Source organism: Gopherus evgoodei, chromosome 2, assembly GCF_007399415.2.
Source record: "Gopherus evgoodei ecotype Sinaloan lineage chromosome 2, rGopEvg1_v1.p, whole genome shotgun sequence".
Lineage (NCBI taxonomy): Eukaryota > Metazoa > Chordata > Testudines > Testudinidae > Gopherus > Gopherus evgoodei.
In genome coordinates, this window is record NC_044323.1 from 54,418,823 (window position 1) to 54,425,751 (window position 6,929).

The following is a 6,929-nucleotide window of genomic DNA, read 5'->3' on the forward strand; positions in this document are numbered from 1 at the left end:
GCACAGCAGTGCCACAAAAACCCATGACCAGCATCTGGATCCTGCCAAATCCTGCCAAGACTTGACCTCAAACCCCTGAATTCTACAGCCTAAATATAGAACATGTTTGTCCATTTCTATAGCACAAAAATATCCAAACACCAATGCCTTCCAGTACAACAGCAGCACAAAAAGCATCAGAAATAGCATTTGGATCCTGCCAAATTTTGGCCACAAACTCAGAAACAGTGCCATCAGATTCATACATAGGGATCTGGATTTTTTGATGGGTTAGGAGAAACTGCGTATGTACTAAATTTAGACTATAACCAGGGTGTGCAGCCAAAAATTAGCTGGGTACAGCAAGATAGCTGTGCCAAATTCAAGTTTTTGCATCTTTCCTGTATCAAGATTTATCCAGGTCCAGATTTTTCAGTTGATTAGCAGAAGCAACACTTGCTTTTTATTTTGATGATACCTTTTCTGGGATTTGTAGCCAAAATTTAGCAGGATCCAGGTGCCAGAACTGGGTTTTTGTGGTGCTGTTGTGCTGGCATTTCTGAAGTCTTGTAATAAAGACTAAACTCTCTTTAGGCAATGGAATTTGGAGGGTTGGAGTCAAAAGCTGGCCAGATCTGTATTTTTGCTGTACCAAGATGCATTGGCATTCTGAGAGTGTCAATACTTGTTCTCTATTGAGGCAGTTAAATTTGCAGAGTAGGGGGCTCAACATTTTCTGGGTATGGCAGGAACCAGGTGCTGAATCTGGTTATCTGTGGCACTGCTGTGGTGAGATGCATCATAATTCAGACTTTTAAGGTTCAGTCAGAGCAGCTAAATGTATTTTCTATTTAATTAATGGAGCCAAAATCTGAAAGGATCCAATATTTACCCTGACTCCTTTCTCAGGTTATTCTAGTCAGAGATGCTCTGGTCTTCCTGCAATTGGTGTAAATGCAACTGGTGAAAATGGGTTTGCACAAATAGTCTGCAGTTATTAACAATTTGTATGTTACTTCTTCCATCTTAGTATAGTTTGTTTTGAAAGTTACTGTAGTTTTATTATACTACTTTGGGATCAAGAAAATTTGTCTCACTTTTCTCCCTCTTTCTTCGTTTTTGCCTTTCTTTGGGATTCTCTTTGGCCTTCTCTCTCCCTCTCTGCTAACGTGCCATTTCCTCTCTCTAGTAGTCAGTTGGGAGGAAAGCATCAAATTCCCGCTAATCTTGTCACTCTTCTACTTGCTTCTAAGAGAAAATAGTCTATCACCAGCAGATTCTACTTCCAGACTTGCTGCTTTGGAGTTTTTGTTTATTTTTTGAAACAGGCCTGGGTTATAGGAAAGTACTTTATGATACTGTAAACAGCTTATTAGTGTATTATAAGAGGACAATCTTGTGCAAGTGCTCAACTTGTAGCTGCCAGTTTAAACTGCTCCAGTGACATAGTTGTGGAACTGGTCACTGGAGAATAATCTGGTATAAGTGGGATTCCCTGGTGAGTGTAAAATCAGGAAAATGGTTCCACCATCCTCCTCTGCAGCCACCATGCAACAGCCAATAGATTAGGGGATCATACTGGAGGTGTGGCTAGGGTAGAGATCTGGCTAAGATACTCCAGGTGTTCGACTTTATCTGTAGAACAGCCCCTTGGAGGCCATTTCAGCTAAGTATAAATTAGAGCAGCTCTAGGCAGGGCCTCAGGATGATTGAGAAGATGGGAAAATGCAGATTTGACTTAAAGCCACATTCGCGCCAGACTCCCCACACACACACACACACCATGTCCTAATTCCTTATCAAGTGGGGCTCACTGCAATTTCATTAACTACTAAGAGATAAATGCATCCGACGAAGTGGGTATTCACCCATGAAAGCTCATGCTCCAATACGTCTGTTAGTCTATAAGATGCCACAGGATTCTTTGCTGCTTTTACAGATCCAGACTAACACGGCTACCCCTCTGATACTATTAAGAGATAGATACTTACAGTCAAAAAACCAACTTTCCTTCAGTAACACACACAAACATCCATCAGGTTTCAGACTGGTAGCTGTGTTAGTCTGTATCAGCAAAAACAACGAGGAGTCCTTGTGGCACCTTGGACACTAACAAATTTATTTGGGCATAAGCTTTTGTGGGCGAGAGCCCACTTCATCAGATGCATGAAGTAAAAAATACAGGAGCAGGTATAAATACATGAAAGGATGGGAGTTGCTTTACCAAGTGTGAGGTCAGTCTAATAAGATAAATCAATTAACAGTAGGATACCAAGGGAGGAAAAATAACTTTTGAAGTGGTAAGAGAGTGGTCCATTACAGACAGTTGACAAGAAGGTGTGAGTAATAGTAAGGAGATATTAGTATTGGGGAAATTAAGTTTAGGTTTTGTAATGACCTAACCACTCCCAGTCTTTAGTCAGGCCTAATCTGATGGTATCCAGTTTGCAAATTATTCCAGTTCTGCAGCTTCACATTGGAGTATGCTTTTGAAGTTTTTTTGTTGAAGAATTGCCAATTTTAGGTCTGTTATTGAATGACCAGAGAGATTGAAGTGTTCTCCTACTGGTTTCTGAATGTTATGATTCCTGATGTCAGATTTGTGTCTATTTATTCTTTTGCATAGGGACTGTCCGTTTTGGCCAATGTACATAGCAGAGGGGCATTCCTGGCGCATGATGGCATATATCACATTGGTAGACGTGCAGGTGAATGAGTCCCAGATGATATGGCTGATGTGGTTAGCTCCTATGATGGTGTACCTTGACTAGATATGTGGACAGAGTTGGCACCGGAGTTTGTAGGAGGGTTTGGTTCCTGGGTTGGTGTTTTTGTTGTGTGGTGTGTAGTTGCTGGTGAGTATTTGTTTCAGGTTGCGGGGCTGTCTGTAGGCGAGAACTGGCCTGCCTCCCAAGATCTGTGAGAGTGAGGGATCGTCCTTCAGGATAGATTGTAGATCCTTGATGATGCACTAGAGTAGGGGCTGTAGGTGACGGCTAGTGACGTTCTGTTACTTTCTTTGTTGGGCCTGTCTTGTAGTAGGTGACTTCTCGGTACCCTTCTGGCTCTGTCAATTTGTTTCTTCACTTCACCAGGTGGATATTGCAGTTTTAAGAATGCTTGATAGAGATCTGTAGGTGTTTGTCTCTGTCTGAGGGATCGGAGCAAATGCTCTTGTATCTTAGAGCTTGACTATTGACAATGGATCATGTGATGTGGTCTGGATGAAAGCTGGAGGCATGTAGGTGGAATCTCCATCTCTGGAGATATTTAAGAGTAGGTTAGATAAATGTCTATCAGGGATGGTCTAGACAGTATTTGATCCTGCCATGAGGGCAGGGGACTGGACTCGATGACCTCTCGAGGTCCCTTCCAGTCATAGAGTCTATGAGTCTAGGTAAGTATAGCGGTCAGTAAGTTTCCGGTATAGGGTGGTGGTGATGTGACCATCGCTTATTGGCACTGTAGTGTTTAGGAAGTGGCCCTCTTGTGTAGACTGGTCCAGTCTGACGTTGATGGTAGGGTGGAAATCATTGAAATCTTCATCATTTAGACCCATGAGAAGGAGGCCCTTGAGGAATTCCACCAAGATTTCAACAATTTCCACCTTACCATCAACGTCAGCCTGGACCAGGATGCGCAGGACTGTGTGCTACTCGTTTATTATAACACACTGTGAAAGCACAAATCAGTACTCTAACATAAAAAGTCCCAATACAGTTAGAGCAAGGAATTTGATAAACACCAGTTTTAAAAAGAATGTAAACACATTTTCAAAGAAGAAACAAACCCCAGCAATTCTGAATGACAAAATCTGTATAGAACATGGGAAAATAATCCAAATTGCCTTGAAAACAAAAACAGACAATTATATTTGAGGACACTATTAAAACGACCACCCTCCTGGATACCCTTATTACAATACTGAAACTAAAGAAAATCCTTCAGAAACAAACACAGAAAACTATGGCTTAGATAGGATATCGAAAAAGATTTTGAAACAACACTGAATACAGTACATCCAGTTGCCCTTCTGAAGTTATTTAACCTAACCCTCCAATCCAGACAGTTATCTGATATATGGGCAGAGGGACTAATTAACCCAGCACATGAAAGCATAGATACCCAAACAATGATAGAACTATCTGTGTTAGCAGCAACATCAGAAAACTATTCTGTAGCAGCCTCAATAAACTATTAATATGTCTGAACGATTGTAGTATAATCCATGAAAACCAAATTCAATTTTTCCCTGAGAAATGAACTGCCCACCACATTTTTAACCTACCAATGCTTGAGTCTTCTTGTGTGGACAGTGCTTAGCACATTGTGATGCTATCAGAATACAATAGAAAGAAAGAAAGAAAGAAAGAAAGAAAGAAAGAAAGAAAGAAAGAAAGAAAGAAAGAAAGAAAGAAAGAAAGAAAGAAAGAAAAGTCAGGGAAGATATTTGTCTGCTTTGTAAATTTGTATAAAGCTTCTGATTCAACGTGACACCCAGGATTGAATCTTAAATTGCTACATAGTAGTATTAGTGAGAAAAATATATGACAATTATATCCACATGCTAAATATCAAATGTAGGTTTAAAAATAAACAACATGCAAACAGGGGTTTTCAAGAAAATAAGGAGAGAAAACAGGGATATAATTGGACTATTTTCATACATCAGTGATCTAATAACCCTGTGGAACAATCCCCAAACATGAGACTTCCACTAAATGATTGCTATGTACTGATTACCTGGTCACACTAATACCCATGCAACATAGCCTTCAGGGAAACTTAGATGTACTGGAACTGTGTAGCAATATATGCTAACCAGGAAAAAAAAATATTTCAGAAAGAATCTAGAAAACAACCAGCACAATCTAATATTTTACTACAGAGAGGTGGAAACTGAAATTATATATATCCAGTCCGTATAATAAAGATTAGAAAACCTAGAATGACTCTAAAAGTATAAAAAGAAAAACCATCTGGCAGCCCTGGAATAGTGTGGTTTAGTGAGAAAAATCACTGGACTGGAGCTCAGGCAACATACCACTGGCCTCCTGGGAGATCTTGGGCAAGTCATGTCACTTCTATGTGCCTCAATTTCCCCAACCGTAAAATAATACTGAGCGCCTTTGTAAAGCACTTTGAGATCTATCAATGGAATCACTCAGATAAGATAGCTGGGTGTGGTTATTATTAGTTGTTCAGGTGAACAGGCTTGGACCACAGTTATTCTTCAGACAGCCCAGAAAAACAGGAGCCTGACCTTTGGGACTTCCGGCAAGCCTCAGATTCCCTCCTATCTATCTATCTATCTATCTATCTATCTATCTATCTATCTATCTATATGGCTCTCATCCTCATGATATCTGAGCTAGAGCTCGTCAGAAAATGTGGGGAGGGGATGGCTGGGATGGGTTGTTTGTTTGTTCTGTTTTGTTTCCCCCCTTGTGGAAACTTTAGACAACAAACAAACAAAAATATAACTTTTGTCAAAAATTTCCGCAGAAAAATAGAAAGCCAAAATATGAAATATATTGATTCTGAAATGAGGCTACAATATGGGAGTTATAATTCAGATGTCTCATGCTCCAAGTCTTGTCTACAGGATGGGCTCCCTGACAGACTACATCTCCCATGATGCACCACGGTCTTCCCTCTTGGTCCTCCCTCTCAACCAGAGAAGCAAACATTTCTTCCACCGCAAAATACTAGAGAATAATTCAAATGGCAGCATGTTCCACTCCTACATATGATTACTTCTCAGGCGCAACAACACAAACTTCCTGACCCAAGAGCAAAATGCAACCAAAAGTAAGAAACTGCTCAAGACACTAGACTAACATCTAAAACAATAATACTGAGTCACTGGGAAGAACAAATGGGAAAAAAAAGTCCACATACATGTACCTTGAGACAAGCCCTTGTCCAGGCAACAGAGGGGAAGGAGGTTCCTTGTTTTCAGTGAGACCATGTACCTTACTCTGGACAATGGTTAAATGTCAGAGACAAGGTGGATGAGGTAATATCTTTATTGGACCAACTTCTGTTGGTAAGAGAGACAAGCTTTCAAGCCACACCTTGTCTCTCTAATATCCTGGTATAAATCTGGCTACAACACCACTGCCTACAACAATGGTTAAATGTTACAATTTGTCCCATATTGTTTAATTAAGGTTTTGTCTACACTGGCAAGTGAAAGACAAAACTTTTGTCATTCAGAGGTGTTAAAAAACACCCCCCTGAAAGACAAAAGTTTTGCTGACAACAAGCGCCGGTTTGAGCAACGCTAATGCCGCTCGTTGGGGATGGTACTTTTCAGTCTGCAGAAGAGCTCTCCCCTGCCCGACAAACAGCAGCTACACTGTGCGTCTTTTAGTGACACGGCTCTGGCGGTGTTGCTAAAACCTACATCATTTAGACGTAACCTAGCACTGGGAGATTTATGGAGAGATGTGCATGAGCATTTGGATGGAATTTCTTCATGGTTCTATAAACTTCTCGGTTGAGATTGTCAAGCCTGCTACCTTACAGGGGATGTAGAAGCCCCACAGACAGCTGAGGGAGAAGTCTTCTGTCATAGGCACTCTGTAAAACAGCCATAAGATGCCTTGTGCAGCCCCTACTCAAGCCCTAGTGTAGAAAGTGTGATGCGAGGGACAGGGGGCTTTTCTGTAGCTCTAGGTTCCACTGTGATTCTGGGTCACACTGTTACCCATAAGCATCCAAACATACATTGTATAAATGATGCCCTCTGAGCAGCCTGTAATCCAGAGAGCATAAAAATGATTCATACAGCTTTTCCTTGGAGGCACAATGCAGAATCTCACCCCTTGTCCACATTAGGCATACTCAGAGGTTTAACACAACCATTAAAAAATACCTCCCACACTAATAACATGCAAACTATCCTTCTAGTTTCACCCCCACCCCATCCATTCCACTTAGACATC